Source organism: Pristiophorus japonicus, chromosome 11 (genome assembly GCF_044704955.1).
Source record: "Pristiophorus japonicus isolate sPriJap1 chromosome 11, sPriJap1.hap1, whole genome shotgun sequence".
NCBI lineage: Eukaryota > Metazoa > Chordata > Chondrichthyes > Pristiophoridae > Pristiophorus > Pristiophorus japonicus.
This window is the reverse complement of record NC_091987.1, coordinates 74158666-74185820: the sequence shown is the minus strand read 5'-3', so window position 1 is coordinate 74185820 and position 27155 is coordinate 74158666. Positions and strand designations below refer to the sequence as shown.

The following is a 27155-nucleotide window of genomic DNA, read 5'->3' as shown; positions in this document are numbered from 1 at the left end:
ATGTTGTATCCTTGTAGTATATCAGGACAGATATGACCCCAAGTACCTCAATTTTGTAGTCAGAGTACGCATGTAGAATGGAAGTTGCCGGTTGCAGTTGACACTGTGTGAAGTGGGTTTTGTACACAGCCTCGCTCAATATTGTCACTTTGGCTCCAAGGTCAATGAGGAGGAAGCAGGGAGTGCCGTCAATGTTTATATCAGTCCTTGAATTTGCCCGAACCAATGTGTGAAATGTCACTAATGGTGTAAATCATACTGGGGTTATCACTATCGGGGTTGTCCACGTGTCGAATATGCTGCGATGAGCGTCAGACATTAGCAAAATGATTCATTTTACCACATGCAGAGTATTTCTTCCCACATGCAGGGCAGATAGGAGTCTGTACTGAGTGTGATTTGTCCCCACAGTTAAAGCAGTGGAAGTTAGGCCTGCGATTTGTATTGGGTGGCTTATTACTAGCCCTGAGTCTCTGCTGTGATTTCCACCTTGCACATGGGCTGTAGCTGCAGTCTGCTGCACAGGGGGAGCAGGGGAGCAGGGGAGCTGATCGTTTTGAATCGGAAAGTGCTGATTCGATTTGGATGGCCAAATTAGTTGCTTTGTCTGATGTCAATTTGTCATCCTCCATTAGCAAGCATTCCCAAATGCGGGGATTGTTGTTTTCTTAATAATTTGATCCCTGATCATTTCCTCTTTGAGTGCTCCAAAGTTACACGTAGCAGCCAGTTCAGTTAATGAAATGATGTACTGTTTGATTAGTTCACCGTTCCCTTGCCCCCTTTGACGGAATTGTTATCTCTCCATCACGATACTTTTCTTTGGCCCAAAATAGTTCTCTACCGTTTTGTCGTAGGACTCCGTGTCTTCGATTTGGCCAAAGATGCATTGGCCTTCGTTGCCGAGGCAGTGGATAAGTATTGCACGGCGGTGAGCTGGTGTTATGTTGTTGTAGTCTAACTCACTCGCAGTGATGTATGTAGAAAAACTCTTTATCCAACTCGCCCACGGAATTGGAGGATCCCCAGGTGTGCAGAGGAAAGGCGGGGGTGCGGGGGGGGGGCGGATAGGGAGGTTAATTTGAATCATCCTCGTCGCCAAATTATGTTGTGTGTGTAGTATGTAGACAAACTGAGCCAGGAGAAAAGTAACTTAACTTAACTGTGCTTTTACACAACCCAAAATGGAATCTCAAACCGGCATTAACCAGCATGAGTACAGCAAATGTGAATAGCTCCCGCAGGATCCTAATGCCCGTCAAGTGAGCTGTAACAAATAAATAGAGTATGAACACAACATAGAACTATATTGCAGCCAGAAAGGCCATCATTTACAGAAATTTTACAGCAAAGGTGCACTGAATATACAAATTAATTTACCACCTGATCAGGTTTAAAACTTGTGGTACAACAATGATTGCTGCTGGCAGCTGTGGATCTTCTATCTAATTTACTAAATTTTATTACTGAATTTTATTTCATGCGTGCCATGGCAAAATTATGTTTGCTTTGAATTTGGTGGTACAATACACATATCCTACAATATATTCTGCTGCTCCTTCAAATTTGACATGCTCCATTAAGTTTGCAGTACATTGCTGCAGATGGGGTAGAGACCATATTAATGCCCCTGGGGTTCTGTCACAGAAAATCTCGTGTTTTTTTAGATGGTGCACTTGTTGTGGCTACAGTGAGGCCTTTGAGCAGAGAATAAGTAACAAATAGAGATTTTTATCAAGCTTATGCATCAGGGGCTCCAAATGGCCTGAGTGCCTCTTAAAAAAAAAAAAGCACCGGTATTATTTCTGCTCTATCTCATCTTCATCCTGGGGGAAAATAGCCTTTGTATGCCAGGTGAAACCATTTCCAGTCTAAGCCTGTGATGAAATTCTACCCCAAAATACATTTTCTCATGATATTAATATTTATTCGAATAAAATGATCAGAGTTTCACTGCCAAGTAAAATAGCAATTGTATGGCATCACTGCACTAAAACCTCAGCTCAATATTGTTATTTTCTTGTATCTCAATGAAATACAGCTTATATCACTGATCTACATCCTGGAATATCATTCCAGATTAAGTTTCCAGTATGCCTGTCGCTCTGATTTATCCATGAACCCTATCAACTTTTCTTCGAGTTTGTACTTATGGGTATAACTTTTGTCTTTTGGGTAGAAAACTACTTAATCTGTTCCCCTAGATTAACACAGCCATTCTAAATGGTGGCTAGTAGTGATTTTCTTACCAGTAAATTGATGTAAAACAAATTCATTCGTGGGAATGGCAGAAAATCAGTTAATCAAGAAGCAGCTGTATTAATGCTGCTTTCACAGTTCACAATCACCTGATTTTGTCACTTGTCTGCATATGGATTGATATCCATAGCAATGGAACATGGTGTGGATAAGTTGCCTCAAGCAGTCATGGCTGACTTCAACTCGCTTGGCAAATGCATAGAGGCAACCATAAACAATGGATTCAGAGAACTATCTTACAGCTGTTCACTGTTCTTTGCACAGAAAAATCAGAGGATCTTAAAAGGACACTCCGTCCAGTAGTGGCATGTATGCAGACATACAGCAGTTACGTGCCATTACATAGGCTTGCACAGATGCTGTATCCAAAAGCACTTTAGATTTTGTACTAACAATGATGATTCCCAGTCAGAGTACGCAGGGAGGTCCTCTTCCCTTCCGATGGGTGGAAGAGACCTCCCCAGGAGACCAAGACAGTTTAGTTGCAGATTGCAGAAGAGGTCACAAGCAGGGATGTAGTCAGGAGGACCTGGGTGCATTAGATCTCATTAGATCAGGAAACGTTGGTACAAAAGCACCTATGAACCCATAGAGGTTCAAAAAAAGGGTCCACTGGGAATGATGTAGGTACATCAGAGGAAGTTGCAGATAGAGGCAACAGGTTTTATGAATTCTATGCTGGACAGCTACCTGAGAAGATACCCACTACTTCTACTCCCTCATGTTGGGGAACACTTGGGAATAAAAATCAGGAGAAGCAACACAAAGAACTGTATGGCCGGAATTATGCCTACCTGGGCGGGTCTGGTGCGGGCGGTGTCCATGCTGCTGGCTCCATCCCACTGTTGAAAATGAACTTACCTTAATAGGGCCTATTAAGCCTGCCCAGCGTGTTATCCGGCCCAATTAAATGGAGTGGGTCTGGTGATGTCAGCCAGGATCCTGAAAGGGGCCATGGCCACATTAGATATGACGTTTAATCTAACATTGTGCTGTCAGTGCATTACAGCATTGAGGTGCTGCAAACACTGACAATCACTGCCCAGAGGCAGAGGTCTGCACCCAGGTCCTTCGATGACTCCCTCCATATGCTTATGGCGGGAGTCAGAGCATGCAGGGAGGTTCTCTTCCCTTCCGATGGGCTGAAGCGACCTCCCCAGAAGACCAATACGGCCTGGTTGCAGGCTCGAGGGGCCAAATGGCGTACTCCTGCTTCTATTTCTTATGTTCTTATGTAGGTCACAAGAGGGATGTCGTCAGGTGCATTAGATCTCATTAGATCAGGAAATGTTAGTACAAAGCCACAATCAATTGCATCCCGCTGTGCCTCTCAACCCATCCCCATCACTCTGCCTTCCCCACTCAACTCCTGCACATCCTTACTCACACCAACTTACCTTGCACCTTCACCCATCCCTCCCTATCTGCATTATCACATCCCCATCTCACTAACCATCCCTCATCCTAGTGCAACCATACAACTAACAACACACAAGGGTAGCCACTTGGGTGTTTTATCCGATATTTATGTGAAGTTTCTGTTAATGCAGTGTCAAACATAAAAATCTTTATTTTCAATACTTTCCAGCCTGGACAGATTTGTGTGCATCTTTGGAAATGAGTTGCAGTGAATGGTGACACATAACAGTACCCCCCAGCAATGGTGATGAGTGTGAAAGGAATGGCTGGGTCATTGTAGGGATGCTTTATGGTGCTGGTGTGGGGTGGTGTCAACCTGGCGCTTCATGCGGCAGCCAGGGTGTACAGCAGAAAGTTAACTAAATCTGGCCATGGTGAGGCCATCCCTGGCCTTCCGGGCAGCAATGTGGTCAGGTGCTGATGTCCTCTGTCATGGGCAGCATCAGGTGATTGTGGAGAAGGTTGATGTTGTTGTTGGTGCTGCTGGTGTGCCTGCACTGCTGGCGTTGTGGCTGATCGTGGTACAATTCTGAGGACCAAGGTGAGACAGTATAAACGGCACCCATGTTGATGGAATAGATGTCAAGTGAAGAAAAGATAACAGAAGCATTCTGTCAATGGTGAGAGAGTTATTGCAATGAGGTGACACAGGATTGAGACTTTGCTGGAAACACTTGCAGCCTGCAGAATCTGTGCTGGAAATGGACTGAGCAACAGCTTCTGCCTGAGGAAAGTGATCATCTGTCAGGTGGAAGCTTTTACTGTACATTTGATTCTGCCAAGTAATCAGCTAGAGCAATTGGCACGGAACTCCCGCCTCAGGTTGACAGACATGGTTCCCGAGCTGCGTGAATTCCGTGGCCATGCATGGAAAATTTAGAAAGTAAATTTAAAAAAGCCTCTTAACTCCTACTTACCGAGATCCCATTATTATGAATGAGAAAATACTTTACCTGGATTGGCTGCCCAGTGCCACGTGACTCCAGCTTCAGCTCTACGTCTGTCCTGACGTGTACGATGCGCAGGGAGAGGAGGCCTCAGGACCGGGATCTCTGGTGGGCACAGCAGCAAAAGTTAAGTATGCATCTTTTCTCTAGAATTAAGTCGAACGCCCGCCGGAAGAAGGAACTGGGATTTCAGGGCCATTTAGTCCCTTATTTGTCGGTAGTGAAATTTTTATTTTTCAACTTTTTGGGAGGAATCTCCTTCCTGCTTCTCCTCGTGGACTCTTAGGGGTCGAAATTCGGTATCGCCCCGTTTGGTGGTTGTAACCGAGGCGAGGCGGGACTTCCTGTGTGGATGTCCCACTCCGGCTATGAAATTGGGTGTACTGCCTCCGAGAGGAAGTGGAGCATAATGTCGGGTGCTCCACTTCCTTTTGGGGGCGGGACCAGGGCAGTAAGCAGGTGAATTTTCCGGCGCTAAGCGGCCTCTCTGCTGGTGTGAGCACTGGGCTCTCCCCTTCTGTTAAAGGGGGGACACACTGTGAGCTCTGCAGTGGGGAGAGGAGGCTCCACTACGCCACTTGGGATGCGGGGTACTGAGGCTGCAGCTCGGCACAGAAGCGAAGTGCTGGGCTGCACCATCGCGGCATGGACCCCGCGAAATAGACCACGAAAGGCCGGACTGGTAAGTCGGCTGGAAATAAAATGGTGCGGCAATAGTGCTGATTATGTCCTGCAACAGCTTTTCCACATATCTGTGCTGGGAGGAGTCACCATGATATATTGTATTCTTCAGGATTTGCAAAGGATGTTGTGTATGTTCCCAGGCCTGCAGTTTGAACTGGTTTCCAATGGAATTACTCGGAGACTAGAACAAAGTAGCAGTATTAATGGACGGGGATGGAGGTGGGATGGTGGTTTTGCATGGATGTTGCTCTTTCCATATCGCAGCAACAAATTAAGGTAAGATAAATGCACCTAGTACATGGGATGGAGTCCAGCGCACTGAGATTTGGCATATACATTGAAGCAGTTCTGTGCAATATAAGGTAGGCCATAAACTTTTTGGATATACTAGGGAGGATGGAATCACATTTTATACAGCAGAAATGGTGGCAGAATAAGATATAATTTGCATTAGATAGAAGGAAATTTCACTAGAGAGAATGTTCAGTGAATGCGATGGATATTTCTTTTGCAAAAAAAGACATCTGAGCTAAGATTCTGAAGAAGCTTAGTGGGCAAAAACATCTGTTTTTTGACTGCTATGCTAAATGGTTGTCAATTTCCAGTTTTTTCACATATATTATAAATTTCAAACATGTTAAAGGTGTTAGAATGCAGCTGATATGATTTGCATAATCTGTGCCTTGGCTTAGTGCTGCAAATTCTCTGGGAATCTATTTATAAAGCAAAAAAGACCAAAAATTCTCTGAAAAATTGAATTAAAACGTTTTTTTCCTTTTCTGATTTTAATTCATTATGGGTAACATAAAAGGGAATCCACAAATCTTTTATAAAGATATAAATAGTAAAAGGGTCGTCAGAGGAAAGATGGGGCCGATTCGGGACTGTAAAGGAAATCTTCTAGTGGAAGCAGAGGGCATGGCTGAGATAGTAAATGAGTACTTTGCACCTGTCTTCACTAAAGATTAGATTAGGATGCTGCCAATGTCACTATAAAGGAAGAGGTAATAGAGAAATTGAATAAGATAAGAATAGATAAATTGTAGGTACTTAAAAGGTTGGCAGTGCTTTAAGTAGAAAAGCCACTCAAAAAGTCTGGATGAGATGCATCCTAGGTTGCTGAGGGAAGTAAGGGTGGAGATAGCAGAGGCTCTGACCACAATCTTCCATGATATGGGAGGGATGTCAGAGGACTGGAGGATTGCAAATATTACACGCCTGTTCAAAAAAGGGGAGAGGGGTAAACACAGCGACTACAGGCCAGACAGCCTAACGTCGGTGGCAGAGGAATTTTTTGAAACAATAATCCAAGACAAAATAAATTGCCACTTGGAAAAATATGGGTTAATAAATAGAAAGAGAGATAGATAGAAAGAATTGGATTTATATAGCGCCTTTCATGGGCTCAGGAAGTCCCAAAGCACATTCGCATTACAACAATGACTACACTCCAACAAGCATTTCATTGGCTGTAAAGTGCTTTGGGACGTCCAGTAGTCGTTAAAGGCACTAAATAAATGTAAGTCTTCTTAATACAGGCAATGAAGTACTTTTGAAGAGCAATCACTGTTGTAATGTTGGAAATGACAGCCAGCATAGATTTGTTAAAGGCAAATCATGTTTGATTAATGTGATTGAGTTCGTTGATGAAGAAACGGAGAGGGTTAATGAAGGTAGTATGGTTGATGTTGAGTATATGGACTTTCAAAAGACGTTTGATAAAGTACTGCATTATAGACTTATTAGCAAAATTGAAGCCCACGGGATTAAAGGGATAGTGGCAGCATGGATAGGAAATTGGCTAAGGGACAGAAAGCAGAGAGTAGTGGTGAATGGTTGTTTGTCAGACTGTAGGAAGAGTACAGTGGTATCCCCCAGGGGTCGCTATAAGGACCATTGCTCTTTTTGATACATTAATGACCTGGACTTGGGTATACAGGGTATAATTTCAAAGTTTGCAGATGACACGAAACTTGGAAATGTAGTAAACAGTGAGGTGGATAGTAACAGACTTCAGGAGATCATAGACAGACTGGTGAAATGGGCTCACATACAGCAGATGAAATTTAACACAGTTAAGTATTAAGTGATGCATCTTGGTATGAAGAATGAGTAGAGGCAATATAAGCTAAATGGTACAATTTTAAAGAGGGCGCAGGGCCAGAGAGATCTTGAGATGTATGTACATAAATATTTGAATGTAGCAGGACAAGTTGAGAAGGTTGTTAAAAAAAACACATAGGATCCTTGGCATTATTAACAGGTATAAAGTACAAAAGCAAGGAAGTTATGCTAAACCATTTTAAATCACAAGCTAGGTCCCAGCTGGAGCATTGTATGCAATTCTGGGCATCACATTTTAGGATTGATGTCAAGACCTTAGAGAAGGTGCAGAGGAGATTTACTAGAAAGGTACCAGGGATGCGGGACTTCGGTTACATGGAGAGACTAGAGAAACTGGAATTTTTCTCCTTTAGAGTACCATTCACATGCTCAGTCCCAAGCACTTCACAACTAATTAAGTACTTTTGAACTATCATCACTGTTGTAATGTGGGAGGTGTTTTTTTTAAGGTTAAGATTAAAGCACATACAAACAGAATAGAGTGCACTTTATTTGCATTTGGCTGCCTTTGATTTTATCAGCCAGTACCACCTGAGTTCTGATCACACCAAAACTCAGCAGTAACTGCGTTAAAAAAATCTCGGTTCTGCATAATATTAGTGTCAGCACTCAGCTGAAAAGTGATAAAAACCCAGAAAAAGAAAACAAACGAGCTCAAGTGACAAGTAATCACAGGAATTGGATTTGTGACCTTATAGTTGGAAGCTTTTGTTAAGTGCTCAGATGCTCTAACTGATGTAATAGTTCCTTAATGATTTTTGGAGGATCTGTTAAGATGACAAACTGAGCTGAATTTAATCTCCCTCGTGTTTAGATGACATCTTCTTACTGACACATGGATTGGACAGTATTCCATTATCATCCAGCAGAAGAGGAGCTTGACTTGAAATATGGCTGTTTACATCAGCAAAAATGGGATCCATTTGCTTTAAAGCTGTTTTGAATCATTTCATTTCTGGAGATACCAAAATATCATAAAACCAGTTCTCTTGTTAAAAAAATGTCATGTGAAACCTTTAACAAGATAATACATTTTTAACAAACTTCACATGCTGTAAATACATTGTTGATGACATTTTGCAATGTAACAATTACATTTGAAACCTGTCAGTTAATTCTTTTGAGAAAACCTACACCCTGTGTCAGGGGAAAGTATAAAAATATTTTTCTTCAGACTGCAAATGTCATTACTGCAGACAATTTTGATATCAGCATAACCTTCTAGAACTATTTAACTCAATGTAATGCTGGAGAAAGTAAACCACCTGTCATTGTTACAACTATCTCCAGCTGCATAGTATAGCTATGCCACCCAATGTATATTTGTAAAAAGACTGGGCTGGTTTTGCTCCCATTGGCAGATTAGCAGTGGAACAGCAATACCAACCCCCCAATGTGAATCCAGCATGAACTTGCTACAGTTTCCTCCCAGGGCCCTCATTTGTTTCAGCGTGGCTTAGCAGCTGGAGCATCATTCCTGATGGGTTAACCATTGCTGCGAGGGGCAAGCACAGTTCTGGTGCTGTCTTTAAAAGGTTGAGGCCAGTTAAAAGGGCCTCATCACTTTTCTTCAGGAATAGCTGAAGCAGCAGCAGGGGACAGCAGCAGCTGGAATGGCTCCCAGATTCTTGGACAGATCCCTGGAGAATGAATGTATTGGCAGAAGTCAGGTACAGAAGAGCAAGATTGCTAGGCAGTGAGTGCAGAGTGCCACAGAATAGGGTGGAGCAGATTGTCTGGAAAGAAGTGACACAGTAGACCAGTGCTACCTTCATCACCCCAAGAATTGTCGTGCAATGCCAGATGAGGATCAGTGACCTCACAAAGATAGCCAAGGTAAGTCTTCCCATTCTTGCCAATATATATCCTTTATCACTCAGACAGCCTGAAATCACCTGCTCACTCATCATACTCTTTCTCTTTCAGCAACTGGGTGTCAGGGGAACTCACTTCTGCAAAGGGCCATCTCTGGAATGACTCATGCACCTTCTTTATCCAAATCATAGGCAGTCCCTCGGAATCAAGGAAGACTTGCTTCCACTCTTGAAGTGAGTTCTTTGGTGGTTGAACAGTCCAATACGAGAGTCACAGACTCTGTCACAGGTGGGACAGATAGTTGTTGAGGGAAGGGGTGGGTGGGACTGGTTTGCCGCACGCTCTTTCCGCTGTTCTAATCACTCTTCTAACTCACATAGTCTGCCACAAGGGATGCAGCAAGTCTTCAAGGGCTTTTGATTTAAAGGGACCAAGCACTTCCACGTCTCATCATTATGGGATGCATGCACTAATGTGGAGGAAAGGTTCTATGTCAGTCACAAGCATTTAACATTGTATTCTCATCCTCCACAGGAAAAGGTGGCCTGCAACCCGCGCTAATGAAATATAACCGTTGGTGGAGCAGCAGTGTTGAAAGCCTTGAACACAGATGAAGAGGATGTGCTGCAAATTGTGGGCAAGTAGACAGAAGGACCCATGGGAGAGGCTGAGGTGGAAGATGAGGTGCTAATAGAGGTTAGTTAAAGCTGGGAAATACACATGACTTTATGTGCCTTCTTATAACAATTGTAATGGCCTTGTACTCAGCAATTATTTCTTCAAAGTGTCTGTCACTGTATATGCAGCTAACAATCTCTTTTGTGTTTTGCATCACAGGCGGTGCCTTGCAGGAAAAGGTCAGACATGATGATGACTACCCAGGCATATCCACTGGGAAATTAGTTGCTGGAACCACAGCCTCCACATTTCATCACCAATTGTGCCATGAACTGTTACTTGTACAAGCACCAACACAGCTACACCCACTTGAAGGGAAGTAGTTATTAAGTTAAAAAGGGCTGTCACTGGGTCAAACACTGAGCACTATTGAGAACGAGGACTAGAGCAGTAGGAAGGTAGATTTTCATTACTCCGTGGTGGGTGGACAAATGACTACATTTGGATAAGGAGCCTGTGGACCCAAATTTTAGGAGCCCAGTCTTCAAACATCCTGTGATTATGAAGCATCAGTTTCATGTGCAGGCATTGGAGCTGGTTTCCATGCATATAGAAACATAGAAACATAGAAAGTAGGAGAAGTAATAGCCATTCGGCCCTTCGAGCCTGCACCACCATTCAATATGATCATGGCTGATCCTCTATCTCAACACCATATTCCCGCTTCTTCCCCATACCCCTTGATGCCTTTTGTGTCTAGGGATCTATCTCTCTCTTTAAATATATTCAGTGACTTGGCTTCCACAGCCTTCTGTGGTGGAGAAATCCACAGATTCACCAACCTCTGAGTGAAGAAATTTCTCATCTCAGTGCTAAATTTCCTACCCGTATTCTGAGACTGTGACCCCTTGTTCTAGACTTCCCAGCCAGAATTTTATACGTTTCAATGAGATCCCCTCTCATTCTTCTAAACTCTAGTGAATACAGGCCTATTCGACCCAATCTCTCGTCATACGACAGTCCTGCCATCCCAGGAATCAGTTTGGTGAACCTTCGCTGCACTCCGTCTATTGCATGTATATCCTTTTTTAGGTAAGGAGACCAAAACTGCACACAATACTCCAGGTGCGGTCTCACCAAGGCCCTATTTATCTGTAGTAAGACATCCTTGCTCCTGTACTCAAATCCTCTTGCAATGACAGCCAACATACCATTTGCCTTCCTAACTGCTTGCTGCACCTGCATGTTTGCTTTCAATGATTGGTGTACAAGGACTCCCAGGTCCCTTTGTACATCGACATTTCCGAAGCTAGCACTATTTAAATAATACTTTGTCTTTATGTTTTTTCTACCAAAGTGGATAACTTCACATTTGTCCATGTTACACTGCATTGCCATGTGTTTGCCCACTCACTCAACCTATCTAAATTGCCTTGCAGCGTCTTTGCATCCTCCTCACAACTCACAATCAGTATGGTTGAGATGATGGACAAATGGGAGGAGTCCATGACCCACATCAGCGACACATTGTGGGAAATTTCCCACGACCTGCAGATTGCCTGAAAATTGTACAGCGTATATAATGGGCGGGTGATTCACAGTGCCAAGTTTACTACCCACGGTGAAAGTTAAAATCTCTCACCTTGTATTACTGATTATTGCCTGTCGGATTTAAGGTTGTAAAATACATGATTGTAGCAGGTCCATGAAGTGAATATATGAATCAGGTGAATTAAATTTAATAAGAAAGAGCTGAAATTGCGATTGACACAACGTTGTGCTAACCAGAAGTTACAGGAACTCCAAGAATTGTTAACACGCTGAAAAAAGCAATAGTTAACAAGTTAGGTCACTGGTAGATTGTAATGAAGAAATCAATGTACAAGTTGAGCTACTCCTGAAGAAAGATTGATTATATCAGCTTCTAAAATAAATGACATGTTAGAAATAGCCTGAGGTGTGCAGGAATGGAGAAATGCAACAGTGTCAGAAATTATATTTTGAGCCATAGATGTTAACCCAGATCGAGGGTATGTTGGCAGAATGCACAATGTGTAACACATACAGAATATCAATATGCAAGCTAACCATTAGAATCTCAGGAAGTACAAAGGAGATCATGGCAGGAGAGCTCGGACACGTGTTATGCTCCACCTGTACTATGTGGGAACTCAGGGACGCTTCCGGTGTCCCTGACGACTACGTGTGTGGGAAGTGCATCCGCCTGCAGCTCCTGAAGGACCGCATTGCGGCACTGGAGCTGCGGGTGGATTCATTCTGGAGCATGCACGATGCTGAGAATGACGTGAATAGCACATTTAGCAAGTTGGTCTCACCGCAGGTAAACGGTACACAGCCAGATAGTAAATGGGTGACCAACAGGAAGAGCAGTGCAAGGAAGATAGTGCAGGAGTCCCCTGTGGTCATCCCCCTGCAAAACAGATATACCGCTTTGGGTACTGTTGGAGGGGATGACTCTTCAGGGGAAGACAGCAGCAGCCAAGTTCATGACACCGTGGGTGGCTCTGCTGCACAGGAGGGCAGGATAAAGAGTGGGAGAGCGATAATGATAAGGGATTCAATTGTAAGGGGAATAGATAGGCATTTCTGCAGCCGCAACCGAGACTCCAGGATGGTATGTTGCCTCCCTGGTGCAGGGGTCAAGGTTGTCTCGGAGCGGGTGCAGGACATTCTGAAAAGGGAGGGTGAATAGCCAGTTGTCGTGGTGCATATAGGTACCAACGATATAGGTAAAAAAATGGGATGAGGTCCTACAAGAAGAATTTAAGGAGCTTGGAGCCAAATTAAAAAGTAGGACCTCAAAAGTAGTAATCTCAAGATTGCTACCAGTGCCACATGCTAGTCAGAGTAGGAATCATAGGATAGCTCAGATGAATGCATGGCTTAAGGAGTGGTGCAGAAGGGAGGGATTCAAATTCCTGGGACATTGGAACCGGTTCTGGGGTAGGTGGGACCAGTACAAACCGGACGGTCTGCACCTGGGCAGGACCGGAACCAATGTCCTAGGGGGAGTGTTTGCTAGTGCTGTTGGGGAGGAGTTAAACTAATATGGCAGGGGGATGGGAACCTATGCAGGGAGGCAGAGGGAAATAAAAGGGAGACAGAGGCAAAAGATAGGAGAATAGTAAAAGTGGAGGGCAGAGAAACCCAAGGCAAAAAATAAAAAGGGCCACATTACAGCAAAATTCTAAAGGGTCAAAGTGTGTTCAAAAGACAAGCCTGAAGGCTCTGTGCCTCAATGTGAGGAGTATTCGGAATAAGGTGGACAAATTAACTGCACAGATAGCAGTTAATGGATATGATGTAATTGGCATCACAGAGACATGGCTCCAGGATGACCAAGACTGGGAACTCAACATCCAGGGGTATTCAACATTTAGGAAGGATCAACAGAAAGGAAAAGGAGGCGGGGTGGCGTTACTGGTTAAAGAGGAAATTAATGCAATAGTAAGGAAGGACGTTGGCTTGGATGATGTGGAATTGGTATGGGTGGAGCTACCGATGGTGGGAGTTGTGTACAGACCACCAAACAGTAGTAGTGAGGTTGGGGACAGCATCAAACAAGAAATAAGGGATGTATGCAATAAAGGTACAGCAGTTATCATGGGCGACTTTAATTTACATATAGATTGGGCTAACCAAACTGGTAGCAATGCGGTGGAGGAGGATTTCCTGGAGTGTATTAGGGATGGTTTTCTTGACCAAAATATTGAGCAACCAACTAGAGAGCTGGCCATCCTAGACTGGGTGATGTGTAATGAGAAGGGACTAATTAGCAATCTTGTTGTGCAAGGCCCCTTGGGGAAAAGTGACCATAATATGGTAGAATTCTTTATTAAGATGGAGAGTGACACAGTTAATTCAGAAACTAGGGTCCTGAACTTGAGGAAAGCTAACTTCGACGGCATGAGGCGTGAATTGGCTAGAATAGACTGGCAAATGATACTTAAAGGGTTAACGGTGGATAGGCAATGGCAAACATTTATAGATCACATGGATGAACTTCAACACTTGTACATCCCTGTCTGGAGTAATAATAAAACAGTGAAGGTGGCTCAACCGTGGCTAACAAGGGAAATTAAGGATAGTGTTAGATCCAAAGAAGAGGCCTATAAATTGGCCAAAAAAAGCAGCAAACCTGAGGGCTGGGAGAAATTTAGAATTCAGCAGAGGAGGACAAATGGTTTGATTGGGAGGGGGAAAATAGAGTACGAGCGGAAGCTTGCCGGGAGCATAAAAACTGACTGCAAAATCTTCTATAGATATGTGAAGAGAAAAAGATTAGTGAAGACAAACATAGGTCCCTTGCAGTCAGACTCAGGTGAATTTATAATGGGAAACAAAGAAATGGCAGACCAATTGAACAAATACTTTGGTTCTGTCTTCACGAAGGAAGACACAAATAACCAGAGAAGTTAAAGATAGTATTTGATCAAAGGAAGTGGCTTATAATGTTGCCAAAAAGAGCAGTAAGCCTGAGGATAGGGAGGATTTTAGAATTCAGTAAAGGAGAATCAAGAAATTGATAGAGAGGAGAAATAGAATATGAGAGTAAACTAGCGCGAGACATGAAAACAGACTGTAAAAGCTTCTATAGATATGTAAAAAGAAAAAGATTAGCAAAAGTAAATGTGGGTCTGCTACAGGCTGAGACAGGAGAAATTATAATGGGGAATGAGAAAATGGCAGAGAAATTAAACAAATACTTTGTGTCTGTCTTCACGGAAGAAGACACGAAAAACCTCTTGGAAATACTAGAGTACCAAGGGTCTAGTGGGAATGAGGAACTGAAAGAAATTAGTATTCGTAAAAAAATATTACTGGAGAAATTAATGGGACTAAAAGCTGATAAATTCCCTCGACCTGATGACCTACATCCCAGGGTTTTGAAAGAGGTGGCTATAGAGATCGTGGATGCATTGGTTGGCATCTTCCAAAATTCCAGAGATTCTTGAACGGTTCCCACAGATTGGAAGGTAGCTAATGTAACCCCGCTATTTAAGAAAGGAGGGAGAGTGAAAATGGGGAACTACAGACCAGTTAGCCTGACATCAATAGTTGGGAAAATGCTATTATTATCTAATACTAATAGAATCTATTATTAAGGACGTGGTAACAGGGCACTTAGAAAAGAATAATAGGATTGGGCAGAGTCAAAATGGATATATGAAAGGGCAATCACGTTTGACAAATCGTTTAGAGTTTTTTGACAATGCGAGCCTGGAGCAGCTGGAGGGAGTTTCAAAAAAAGCTGCTCCATGACAACGGAGGCAGCTCAAGCCTGGAGCAGCTGGAGTGAGTTTCAAAAAAAGCTGCTCCCTGACAATGGAGGCAGCTCAAGCCTGGAGCCTCAACTGACCTCTCAAGGGGACAAAATGAGAAATAAAAAGTAATGACATTAGGACATCACATGGGTGGAGGACAGTGATTGGTTCTTCCATATTAATTGAATCAATGGACAGGGAATTAATTTTAAAGAAAGCTTAAAAAAAAAACTATTTAATTTGCTTCAATTGCTGATTTTCTAATTTTAAACTTAATTTATAATTCTTGTATATATTTAATTTTGTTAAATTCGAATTCATCTTTATTATACTGATTTTACTATTGTTTACTATTATATTATTTACAATGTAATTTGAATTTCATTTTTTAAGTTTTTTCGCCTGTGTCTGTGCGCATTTTGGCTGCCGCTTCAGATCCATGCCTTTTACCTCATTTACACTTCCATCTCCTGCTTTTTCTCTCTTTCCTTCCCTTGTCAATATCTAACCTGCTGTAAGACTGTTGTGAAGCGCCTTGGGATGTTTTACTATGTTAAAGATGCTATATAAATAAAAGTTATTATGTTCTGTAGAGTTTAGAAGAATGAGAGGTGATCTCATTGAAACATTCAAAATTCTTACAGGGCTTGACAGGGTGGATGTTTCCTCTTGCTGAGAAGTCTAGAACCTGGGGTCACAGTCTCAGAATAAGGGATCGGCCATATAGGACTGAGATGAGGAGAAACTTGTTCACTCTGAGGGTTGTGAATCTTTGGAATTCTCTACCCCAGAGGGCTGTGGAGGCTCAGTCTTTGAGTATATTCAAGACAGAGATCGATAGGTTTTTAGATATTAAGGGAATCAAGAGATATGGGGATAGTGCAGGAAAGTGTTGAGATAGATCAGCCATGATCTTATTGAATGGCAGAGCAGACTCGAGGGGCCGAATGACCTACTCCTGCTCCTAATTCTTATGTTCTTATGTTATGTTCTTATGAACGCCCGATTTCCCAAATTGCTTTTAGGCATTTAACTCACCACCTGGAGTAAACACTGACAGGGAGAGCTGGTGTGCAGCACCAGGAAGCCGGCTGCAGGGACGTTATTTAAAGGGATCATCAGTAATTGCTCGCACCTATCAGGTTAGTTCAGTTTCAGTGGTTTTTTGTTAGTTTCAGCTACTGCAACGGTTTCATTGAGTAATTTGAAGGTTCTTTTGTATCGGTAGCTACATTTATTTTTCAAAGATTCATGGGAACTGTAATGGCATGCCACCTCGCTCGCCAGGGTTTACAGTAGGTTTTAGGCAGCGAGAAAGACAGGAACATGTGCGCAGAGGGACGAGGATGGTGAGGAAGAAGATGAGGAGGAAGAAGACAAGGAACAGGAGGGAGGAGGAACCGGACAATTAGGCTTCCGGATGGGCTGTCCGTGATGTGCTGTGCCACTTCCCTCCACATAGTACAGCAGACTTATGGCGAGGGCCTCCTGCCAGTTGGTGGGTACAGGACTGCCCACCTTCTCTCCAGTGCTAAAACCAATGCCTCCAAAGCTTCATGGGAAAACCTGCGAGCTCTCTCCCTGAGGTGGTGATTTGTCATGAGGATTTGTAAATAAGTGCTCCTTCTCCTTGTCCTTCTTCTTATGGTTGTTGAGGCAGCTACAAAGCCAACAATGCTGAGAATGAGGTGCTGCAGCATCAATGAACCTCCCCTTTAAGTAGTGAAAAAAGCCTATGGCAATCAAGAGTTGCAATTAGATTGCACCCGATATTGGTCTAGCCTTTAATTGTAACGCCAATGAGATTGGATTTTTAGCCTTGATTTAAAACTCTAATCATTTTATTGAACAGTGAGGACGAATTTTGCATGTAGTCTAGAGTATTTTCGCCTGGCACTGATACACCAGCTTTTGTCCTAATACTGCCCATGCCTTGGCTATAACGAATTTCTAGCCCACGTTTACTATTTTGCAATTTTAATCTACTTCACACATATTGGACGTCACTCTGCAGTCTATCACTCAGCAACAGTAAATCTGATCCAAATTAGAGAAAGTCTAAGTTAAAAACCAACAAAAAATAGCTATGAAAAAGTGAATAATTGACACTACGTCATTCGGTAAGATTCATATCTATCTTCTGTCATAGAAACATAGAAACATAGAAAATAGCAGCAGGAGTAGGCCATTCGGCCCTTTGAGCCTGCACCACCATTCAATAACATCATGGCTGATCATTCACCTCAGTACCCCTTTCCTGCTTTCTCTCCATACCCATCGATCCCTTTAGCCGTAAGGGCCATATCTAACTCCCTCTTGAATATATCCAATGAACTGGCATCAACAACTCTCTGCGGCAGGGAATTCGAAAGGTTAACAACACTTTGAGTGAAGAAGTTTCTCCTCATCTCAGTCCTAAATGGCCTACCCCTTATCCTAAGATTGTGTCCCCTGGTTCTGGACTTCCCCAACATCGGGAACATTCTTCCCGCATCTAACCTGACCCGTCAGAATCTTATATGTTTCTATGAGATCCCCTCTCATCCTTCTAAACTCCAGTGTATAAAAGCCCAGTTGATCCAGTCTCTCATCATACGTCAGTCCAGCCATCCCGGGAATCAGTCTGGCGAACCTTCGCTACACTCCCTCAATAGCAAGAACGTCCTTCCTCAGATTAGGAGACCAAAACTGAACACAATATTCCAGGTGAGGCCTCACCAAGGCCCTGTACAATTGCATTAAGACCTCCCTGCTCCTATACTCAAATCCCCTAGCTATGAAGGCCAACATGCCATTTGCCTTCTTCACTGCCTACTGTACCTGCATGTCAACTTTCAATGACTGATGAACCATGACACCCAAGTCTCGTTGCACCTCCCCTTTTCCTAATCTGCCACCATTCAGATAATATTCTGCCTTCGTGTTATTGCCTCCAAAGTGGATAACCTCACATTTATCCACATTATACTGCATCTGCCATGCATTTGCCCACTCAACTAACCTGTCCAAATCACCCTGCAGCCTCTGAGCATCATCCTCACAGCTCACACCGCCACCCAGTTTAGTGTCATCTGCAAACTTGGAGATATTACATTCAATTTCTTCATCCAAATCATTAATGTATATTGTAAAGAGCTGGGGCCCCAGCATTGAGCCCTGCGGCACTCCACTAGTCACTGCCTCCCATTCCAAAAAGGACCCGTTTATCCTGACTCTCTGCTTCCTGTCTGCCGACCAATTCTCTATCCACGCCAGTACATTACCCCCAATACCATGTGCTTTAATTTTGCACACTAATCTCTTGTGTAGGACCTTGTCAAAAGCCTTTTGAAAGTCCAAATACACCACACCCACTGGTTCTCCCTTGTCCACTCTACTAGTCACATCCTCAAAAAATTCTAGAAGATTTGTCAAGCATGATTTCCCTTTCATAAATCCATGCTGACTTAGACCGATCCTGTCACTGCTTTCCAAATGCGCTGCTATTTCATCCTTAATAATTGATTCCAACATTTTCCCCACTACTGATGTCAGGCTAACCGGTCTATAATTACCCATTTTCTCTCTCCCTCCTTTTTTTAAAAGTGGTGTTACATTAGCTACCCTCCAGTCCATAGGAACTGATCCCGAGTTGATAGACTGTTGGAAAATGATCACCAATGCATCCACTATTTCTAGGGCTACTTCCTTAAGTATTCTAGGATGCAGACAATCAGGCCCCGTGGATTTATCGACCTTCAATCCCATCAATTTCCCAACACAATTTCCCGCCTAATAAGGATATCCTTCAGTTCCTCCTTCTCTCTAGATCCTCGGTCCCCTAGTAAAAAGGAATGGAATGGAATGGAATGGATCACTTTTCCTGTGGGGTTCTTGTGCCTTAAAGGAATGTATGTTTGTTGTAAATTATGTATTAATTCTTTAAATGCTATCCATTACCATCATACCTTTTAATGTAGGTTCCCAATCTACCTTAGCCAACTCTCCCATCATACCTACATTTTTTTTCCTTTGTTTAGATTTAAAACCTTAGTTTTGGATTTAACTAAATCCATTTCAAAATTAATGTAAAATTCTATCATATTATGGTCACTCTTCCCTAAGGGCCCCTTTACTACAAGGTTATTAATTAACCCTTTCTCATTGCACAATACTACATCTAAAATAATCCGTTCTCTAGTTGCTTCCTCAACATACTGATCTAGAAAACCATCTTGTATACAATCCATGAATTTGTCCTCCACAATATTATTGCAAATTTGGTTTGCCCAATGTATATGTAGATTAAAGGCTCCCATGATTATTGTTACCTTTTTACATGCACCTCTAATTTCCTGATTTGTAATGTTTACTGCCCCTTGCTATTTCTTAGCTCCACCCAAACTGATTCTACTTCTTAATTTTCCGAGCTAAGACCCTTTCTCGTTACTGTCTTTATCCGATCCTTTATTATCAGGGCTACCCCTCCTCCTTTTCCACTTTGCCTATCTCTTCTAAAAGTTAAGTATCCTGGAATATTTAGTTCCAACTGCGGTCACTTTGCAACCATGTCCCGTAATGGCTATTAGATCAAATCTATTAATTTCTATCTGCGCTATTAATTCATCTATTTTGTTGCGAATGCGTCACACATTCAGATATAGTGCCTTTAGCTTTGCCTTTTATCTATTTTTCCCTTATGTCACCTTAGTCAGTAATGCCCTGTTACCAGTTACAGGAGAGGGGATCTCATAGAAACATATAAGATTCTGACAGGATGGGACAGGTTAGATGTGGGAAGAATGTTCCCGATGTTGGGGAAGTCCAGAAAGTGGGTCCCTTTCTGACCCACTCTGCTTATTTTTACCCAAAACTCTGCTCTGCTCTAGAGCCTTGACATTTCTCATGCTGCTTTTAAATTTACTCTTTTCCGAATCCTCCCAACCCCCCTTCATTAGTTTAAAGTCCTATCTACTGCCCTAGTTATTTGATTCGCCAGGACACTGTTTCCAGCCCGGTTCAAGTGGAACCCGTCCCAATGGAACAGCTCCCACTTTCCCCAGTACTGGTGCCAGTGCCTCACAAAGCAAAACCCCTGCCTCCCACACCACTCATTGAACCACGCATTTAACCTTCTAATCTGCTTATCCCTATGCCAATTGGCGTGTGGCTCAGGTAACAATTAAGGTTCTGCTTTTTAATTTGGACCCCAACTCCTCAAACTCTCTCAGCAGAACCTCATTCCTAGTTCTACCTATGCATTGCTTCCTATGTGGACCACGACAACTGGATCCTCCCACTCTAAGTTCTTCTGCAGCTGCGAGGAGATGTCTTTAACCCTGGCACTGGGCACGCAATACAACCTTCGAAGCTCCCGGTCGCAGCTGCAGAGAACAGTATCTATCCCTCTGACTATACTGTCCCCTACCACAACTACATTCTCTTTCACTCCCCACACTTGAATGGCCTCCTACATCCATTCTGCAGGCATTTCCCTCATCCACACAGGCAGCAAAAACCTTATACTTGTAAGATAAGGGCAAAAACTGAGGCTCCTCTAGCACTGCACCTGGGGTCCCCTTACCTACCTGAGTTGCAGTCACACCCTCCTGTCCCTTACCACTAACTAGACCTGCACCTCTACCTAACCTAAGGGGTGTGACTGCCTTCTGGATCAAAGTGTCCAGGTAACTCTCCCCCTCCCCGATGCCCAGCAATGTCTACACCTCCGACTCCAGCTCAACAACTCTGAGCTGAAGTTCCTCAAGATGCAGGCACTTACTGCAAACGTGGTTGTCCGAGATCACAATGCTCTCCACAAACTTTCACATGCTGCAGTTGTGGAACACCACCTGCACTGCCATCCCTATATGATCTTGTTCTATTTGATTAAATGTAATTACATTTGTATTTAAGTAACTTAGTTTACAGTTTAGTTCCTTGAGTTCTTAGTTGATCTGGATTAAGTAATGGGTAATGAAATTAAATATCTGCTGTAACACACAGCACTACAAATAGTGTGGGCAAAAAGCTGTAACTCCTTACCCAATACTTACCAGAAATTCCCACTCTTTCCAAATTCCAAAATAAACCACTCCCTTTAAGACCGCTCTGTGCAGACCACTCTGTGCTCTGAAGAACTGTTGATTTTTAGGTGCCGAAATTCATTGCCGCCTAAAATGGGTCGCACCTGCCGCATTTGTTGTGTTTTCGCCACCGCGGTGGATGAAGTGGTCTCTTGTGCGAAATTCAGCTCTTTGGCATTTTTTTTCGAGCGGAGAGGAAGTCGGTCACAATGGGGGCGGAAGTGGGGTGGAGAACGAAAAAAAAATCATGAGAGGGGCGTAAGTGGAGGCGGGACAGAGTCTCCGCCGCTGTCAGTCATCAGCGTAGTGCTGATGATGTCATATCGCTTGTGCATCACCACGTCTCTTCCCTTCACATAAAGGGGAGAACCGCTACAAGCTCTGCGATTATTTTAGTTGGTCCACTGGGCCACCAGGGAGAGTTTTGCCAGGCCAGAGGCCTGGCGCCCAAGAGGGGGTGCCAGGCTACCTGTTGGTGGCCCACCCGAACCCACGGGCACGATTGTTGGGCCGACCTGGCAGTCGGTCGCCAAAAAAAATTAAATGGCGGCCACAGCAGTGCGTCCTCCCCTTTAATTGCTGCCGCACAGCCATGTCGCAAACTCTGCAAACAGTGCACCGACAAAAAAAATTGTCGGGGCACTGATCGGCGGCCCGAAGATTTTCTCATCTTAATTTTGCTTGCGGTGCGGGAGATCGGCGGTGCACGCTTTGATGACGCATTTAGAAAGGATCGGCAGCAGCGGGGCAGAAGTGGGGACCACTGGAAAAAGCACCAGGGAGAATTTTGCGAGTGGTGGCCATTCAACAGAAAATCGGTGACCACTTGACTCTGCCACATGACCGCTGCCTTCCAATGGTAAGAGGCCTTATCGGGAGGCTGAATTTCGTCCCCTTAAGAGCTACACACAATTTACAAGTGTTGGCTCAGCTCCCCTATTCCTTGTGATGAACACCTATTCAAGACTAACACTTACAACTGACTGACAGTTAACTGCCACAGGCAGGCAACTTCTGTTAACTACAATTTTAAAGTTCTAGGTTTAAATCAAATGTTAAACTAAATTTCACTTTTTACAGCTTCTACTTAGCCAATACATACCAGAAATTCCCACTTTTTCCCAATTACCAAATAAACCACGCTGCTTACGTCTACTCCCTCTCTGTGCAGACCACCGACATCATGATCTCGCCGGCGTTGAGGTCCCTGGCAGCACTACGGGGGTCCCGATATGGTGTGCGGCACTGGATTGGCCTCCCCCTGTCGGTACTGGTCTCAACCATCTACTGCCGCTAACGGGCGGTGCTAAAGGGACCTATTTTTCCCCCATTGATCAGTAAGTGAGGAGTTGGTTTACAAAAAAACCCACTCCTGTACTGATAAAAATTCCATGGCACCATTTGAGGAAGAGCAGGGTGTTCGCCTGGCTTTGTGGTCAACATTCCTCCCTCAACCTACACTACCAAAAGCAGTTGTTTATTTCATGGTTGTTTGTGGGATCTTACTGTGCACATAATGGCTGCCACATTTGCCAACATAACTACAGTCACTGTCTACGCTTCATTGTATGTGACGTGATAGAGGGGGTTCTGAGAGATGTGATAAGACATCTATAAATGCGAGTTTCTCTTCTTTTTTTAATAGCCAACTACAACACCATATCTGAAGACTTCAAATTGACAGGCGTGCAGAATAGAACGGTCATAATAAGTATTACAATTTGCTGAGCATAATATAGCTGATGAAATCATGATAGCGATGAACTTAAAATGTTTGCTGAGGAATATCAATTTGAACATATTACTTCAAGCCTAAATTTTCCGAAGCCAAATGAAATGCTTGAAAAGGCAGTGCAGATAGCTAAAAGATAACTCAGTCAAAAGTGATGGAAGGAATCTACATCTAAGATTATGGGGCCGATTTTCAGCAAGACCTCCACCCGCCCAAGTGCCACCCAAAGTGCAGCCGATGGCCCCGAGGTACTGGACGGTACTTTGGGCGGGATATTCATGAAGAAGGTCCCTTGAAGGTTGGCGGGTGGCAAATGGAAGACGTACACTGCCAATCTGGGCGGCTGGTCACATTCTTGGCGGCAGAGGCGCTTGCTGCCCAAGTGCCGCCGAGGATGGAGTCGGGTCCACGGAGGGTCGAAGACCTGAAAAAAAAACCAACAGCAAAAAATTTTAAAAAGTATCCAAAGACCTTCAGGGGACCCCGTACTGGTAAGTTGCTGTTGAAAAAAAGTATTGAAATGTTCACTGACCTTTTTTTCAGGTTGTTCATACTCATCGTCATGGACAGACCAGCCTCCAGTCAGTGGTCCACCCCTGTTCTGCCGCCGAGTCCCGCCGACTCTGGTCCACAGGAATCTGGGAGCTTGGCGGGCGGGAGCTCGGTTGCGCCACTCGTCAGCGGACGGTTCCCGGCGGCTCTCCCCTCCCGCCTGCTCCAGGTCACCCCGAAAGTGGCACTGGGCAGATCTGCAGGAGGAATGTTGGCGACAGTGGGCGGCAGTCGCCAGCAACGGGCGGTGAGATGCTGAAAGTCGGCCCCTATGAAACTATCACAACACAACCACGAATCTCATTCGATCATTAACTCAAATGAGCAGGTGTACAAAAATATTACTGTTAAAACCAGGATTGGTTTGCAATGTTAGTCAGACAGCAGGGATTGATTGACAGGTAGTCAAATCACTTGCCTGTAATGAAGGAAGGAGATTCTGTAAGAATCACAATGAAGTAAGAAATTGGGGAAACCAACTACACCAAAAGGACAAGTAGCTCCGAGGTCCTACTTAGTGAAATTGTTTAAGAAAACATAAAAGATGAAATCTCATTATGAGAATAGAGAAATAATTTGACAACTAGAGACTGAAGTATATATATACATATAAAAACACAACTCAGAAAAATAAAAGAGTAGGTATGATTTTATAAGGATGAAGAAAAAAATAACAAATCCAAAGACAACACATTTATTTGCCAACAGGCACAAGAAACCAGATATAATTGTAGATCTGCAAAAAAAATTTGTTACTACTTAGTGCTTAAATTATGATAAAGTCAAATAGACTGAGATATCAAGTATTACATTTTTGTTACGAATGAACAGATAGACAGTGAAGTTCTGTTTTGTAAAGCCAAATTATTGTTACAAAGTCAAGTTCAGGACTAATGTCAGGAAGCACTTCTTTATACAGTGAGCTTATCTGGAATAAACATAAGAACATCAGAACATAAGAATTAGGAACAGGAGTAGGCCATCTAGCCCCTCGAGCCTGCTCCGCCATTCAACAAGATCATGGCTGATCTGGCCGTGGACTCAGCTCCACTTACCCGCCCGCTCCCCGTAACCCTTAATTCCCTGATTGGTTAAAAATCTATCTATCTGTGATTTGAATACATTCAATGAGCTAGCCTCAACTGCTTCCTTGGGCAGAGAATTCCACAGATTCACAACTCTCTGGGAGAAGAAATTTCTTCTCAACTCGGTTTTAAATTGGCTCCCCCGTATTTTGAGGCTGTGCCCCCTAGTTCTAGTCTCCCTGACCAGTGGAAACAACCTCTCTGCCTCTATCTTGTCTATCCCTTTCATTATTTTAAATGTTTCTATAAGATCACCCCTCATCCTTCTGAACTCCAACGAGTAAAGACCCAGTCTACTCAATCTATCATCATAAGGTAACCCCCTCATCTCCGGAATCAGCCGAGTGAATCGTCTCTGTACCCCCTCCAAAGCTAGTATATCCTTCCTTAAGTAAGGTGACCAAAACTGCACGCAGTACTCCAGGTGCGGCCTCACCAATACCCTATACAGTTGCAGTAGGACCTCCCTGCTTTTGTACTCCATCCCTCTCGCAATGAAGGCCAACATTCCATTCGCCTTCCTGATTACCTGCTGCACCTGCAAACTAACTTTTTGGGATTCATGCACAAGGACCCCCAGGTCCCTCTGCACCGCAGCATGTTGTAATTTCTCCCCATTCAAATAATATTCCCTTTTACTGTTTTTTTTTTCCCAAGGTGGATGACCTCACACTTTCCGACATTGTATTCCATCTGCCAAACCTTAGCCCATTCGCTTAACCTATCCAAATCTCTTTGCAGCCTCTCTGTGTCCTCTACACAACCCGTGTTCCCACTAACCTTTGTGTCATCTGCAAATTTTGTTACACTACACTCTGTCCCCTCTTCCAGGTCATCTATGTATATTGTACAGTTGTGGTCCCAGCACCGATCCCCGGGGCACACCAATTTCCAACCCAAAAAGGACCCATTTATCCCGACTCTCTGCTTTCTGTTAGCCAGCCAATTCTCTATCCATGCTAATACATTTCCTCTGACTCCGCGTACCTCTATCTTCTGCAGTAACCTTTTGTGTGGCACCTTATCGAATGCCTTTTGGAAATCTAAATACACCACATCCATCGGTACACCTCTATCCACCATGCTCGTTATATCCTCAAAGAATTCCAGTAAATTAGTTAAACATGATTTTCCCTTCATGAATCCATGTTGCGTCTGCTTGATTGCACTATTCCTTTCCAGATGTCCCACTATTTCTTCCTTAATGATAGCTTGAAGCATTTCCCCACTACAGATGTTAAACTAACTGGCCTATAGTTACCTGCCTTTTGTCTGCCCCCTTTTTTTAAACAGAGGCATTACATTAGCTGCTTTCCAATCCGCTGGCACCTCCCCAGAGTCCAGAGAATTTTGGTAGATTATGACGAATGCATCTGCTATAACTTCTGCCATCTCTTTTAATACCCTGGGATGCATTTCATCAGGACCAGGGGACTTGTCTACCTTGAGTCCCATTAGCCTGTCCAGCACTACTCCCCTAGTGATAGTGATTGTCTCAAGGTCCTCCCTTCCCACATTCCTGTGACCAGCAATTTTTGGCATGGTTTTTGTGTCTTCCACTGTGAAGACCGAAGCAAAATAATTGTTTAAGATCTCAACCATTTCCACATTTCCCATTATTAAATCCCCCTTCTCATCTTCTACGGGACCAACATTTACTTTAGTCACTATTTTCCATTTCATATATCTGTAAAAGCTTTTACTATCTGTTTTTATGTTTTGCGCAAGTTTACTTTCGTAATCTAGCTTTCCTTTCTTTATTGCTTTCTTAGTCATTCTTTGCTGTCATTTAAAATTTTCCCAATCTTTTAGTTTCCCACTAACCTTGGCCACCTTATACGCATTGGTTTTTAATTTGATACTCTCCTTTATTTCCTTGGTTATCTACGGCTGGTTATCCCTTCTCTTACCGCCCTTCTTTTTCACTGGAATATATTTTTGTTGAGCACTATGAAAGAGCTCCTTAAAAGTTCTCCACTGTTCCTCAATTGTGCCACCGTTTAGTCTGTGTTTCCAGTCTACTTTAGCCCTCATCCCACTGTAGTCCCCTTTGTTTAAGCATAGTACACTCGTTTGAGACACTACTTCCTCCCCCTCAAGCTGTATTACAAACTCAACCATACTGTGATCACTCATTCCGAGAGGATCTTTTACGAGGAGATCGTTTATTATTCCTGTCTCATTACACAGGACCAGATCTAAGATTGCTTGCTCCCTTGTAGGTTCTGTAACATACTGTTCTAAGAAACAATCCCGTATGCATTCTGTGAATTCCTCCTCAAGGCTATCCCGTGCGATTTTATTTGACCAATCGATATGTAGGTTAAAATCCCCCATGATTACTGCCGTTTCTTTTTCACATGCCTCCATTATTCCCTTGATTATTGCCCGCCCCACCATGAAGTTATTATTTGGGGGCCTATAAATTACGCCCACCAGTGATTTTTTTCCCCTTACTATCTCTAATCTCCACCCACAATGATTCAACATTTTGTTCATTCGGGCCAATATCGTCTCTCACAACTGCCCTGATATCTTCCTTTATTAACAGAGCTACCCCACCTCCTTTC

General features: G+C 43.4%; 1 long non-coding RNA gene across 1 annotated transcript in view; it reads right to left on the bottom strand.

Annotated features, from left to right (window-relative positions):
* Positions 1 to 1219: 1219 nt before the first annotated feature.
* Positions 1220 to 27155, bottom strand: part of LOC139275765 (uncharacterized) — a 75180-nt gene continuing 49244 nt past the window's right edge. The window contains exons 2-3 of the long non-coding RNA XR_011595753.1: positions 4632 to 4730; positions 1220 to 1267 (exon numbers count right to left, since the gene is read on the bottom strand). This is a non-coding gene — a long non-coding RNA (uncharacterized lncRNA). The remainder of the gene's footprint in view (positions 1268 to 4631; positions 4731 to 27155) is intronic.